We start from the raw sequence: 2,292 nt of genomic DNA on the forward strand, positions 1-2,292 counted from the left end.
ATTCTTTAGCTAAAATAAGTATTGTGTTGCAAGTTAAACAACTGGAGTAACAAAAATCTTTGGCTTACACTTTGTTTATAAATAAGTGCATTAAATAAGTCTACTATACTTTCACGTTTGTACAAAATTACATTTTAATTATATTTCCATTCAGTACTCAATACTATAAAACACCCTACGAAAAACAGTACTTTGCTAGAATCACCAGCATCCAATATTAGCATGCTTTTTCCATCCTGCTGCTTTCTAAATGTGATGGTATATCTGACTGAGCTGGCCATGGGAGTTGTCAGACTGCTGTGGAGTATTAAATTTGTGAAAAGCTTTCTTTTATTCAGTCATTTTAAGATTAGCCAAAGTCAGCTTGGTGCTGCCACCTGCTGTGACCTGAACACAGGTAATATAAATATACCTCTATAAAGCGCATCTTCCATGCATAGCTGTTGATCTTAGAATTTTTCCTAGTTTGGCATGCTGTTCAAGTTCCTTGTCTTATAGAATTTTTTGCATACCTGTGGATTACAGTGGGCATCTTTTCTACTTCACAGCTTTAATTTTAATTTTAATAGAGCTGTGCAGTGTTTGCAGCATGCTTCTCAAATCATTTCTGAAGCACTCTACTCCTTCAAAAAAATAAGAGTTTTTGAAACTTTACAAAAGATACCCACATCCCCAAAATGTTGAATTCCTTTTTGTTAAGGAAGCAGATGTGAAATTTGGCTCAGATTTAGTAACTCCACCTATAGTAAAACTACTGCTTACAAAGCAACTACAATTTCATATATTGCAACATTTTTTCTAAATAAGTATACTTCATTCTATCATGACTATAAAACTAGAAAATGTAGAAAATCGGAACGTGGTATTACAAGATTTAACAAATTTTATTATAAGACATAGATTTTGCGATTTGCACCTTTTTTCTTGATTGAATCATTCTTCTGCATTAAAATCCTTTATCAGGTAAGCTGCTGCATTATCTCATGAAGTGACCTGTAGCTCACAAAAACTTATAATAAAATTTTAAAAGATGCTACAAAGTCATATTTGGCTACCATAAACTAACATGGGTCTCAGCTGGCAAATTTTTATTTCAGTTTTCAGAAACTGGTATCAGTAAGTTTAACATTGCTTTATTTCCAAATATGTAAAGCTTTATCATACACATATGGTCCATATATTTATCATTGCAAATGGCTAGATTACTTCCATGCACTGGCATAACAGAAATGAGCTGACATTTAGCAGCCCCATTACTTTTTAAAGAAATTGTTAACTCATTGCTACAATGATTTACGTGTCTTAATAACTTACCTTTAAAAGAAGGCAATATTGGTATAAAGTAGTCTGCTTACACAAACATTCCATAAGTTTTTAAATACACAGGCACAGTACTGGAGTAAAAATGGACATTTATTACAACTAAACCAATGAGATACTACACAGTTTACCTTACATCACAATGCTTTTTAAACAAACACACAAGGCAACAGTGGAGACCTTAAACACTAAAATGTTTTTGACATTTTAAAATGTTAAGTAATTCCTCCCTATTTCAACCTCACACATAGCAAATGGACCATTCTAATGCCTTGTGAACTTCATTCTTCCAGTTCCCATTAAGTTAAACATAAGACTCCAGTGTATGTATTTCATGTAATCTTTACTAATTCCATAACGCTTCTATTGGACTCAGTATAATGTTTCTGATGTAGCATATTAATGCATTACAATATTTGAGAATATCAATTATAGCAAATTGACCCACCAGAAGGCAGTTTAGTACATTATTGAAGAGGTCTACATATGAGAAAGTACACACAAGCATATGTAAAGCAACCTACTTTCAGAAATAAAATGCTCTGAACGAAGTTTGCTTCAAACGTATTACAGTATATTTAGCAAAATTCACATGAGGATGAACAAAATATGGCTTTGTAATATCCATGCAGTCTTATGCTATGCATATTTAGAAGTTGTATTTTGATATGTACTACATCATAAAAATGTGCATATGCATACCATGGCAGCCAAAAATGTGAACAATGCACTATGATTAAATCTAAAATCTAAGGTGGAATATTAATGGGCAGCTACAATTAGTAATATAGCTGTTCAAATTGATTTCAAATAGCAGATAATACTGTAACGGGTAGATATTTTCTAACAATTCATTTTTGTCAAGTGTGTTTCAATATCTGAATTTATCATTTTGAAAAGACTTTCAGTACTTACACTTAAAAAAAACTAACACTTTTATATAACTTCAATTTACATTCCCTTTGCAAAATA

The sequence above is a fragment of the Thamnophis sirtalis genome, unplaced genomic scaffold (genome assembly GCF_051295495.1).
Source record: "Thamnophis sirtalis isolate CommonGarterSnake01/CBP01778 unplaced genomic scaffold, rThaSir2_p1.2 scaffold_12, whole genome shotgun sequence".
Taxonomy (NCBI): Eukaryota; Metazoa; Chordata; class Lepidosauria; order Squamata; family Natricidae; genus Thamnophis; species Thamnophis sirtalis.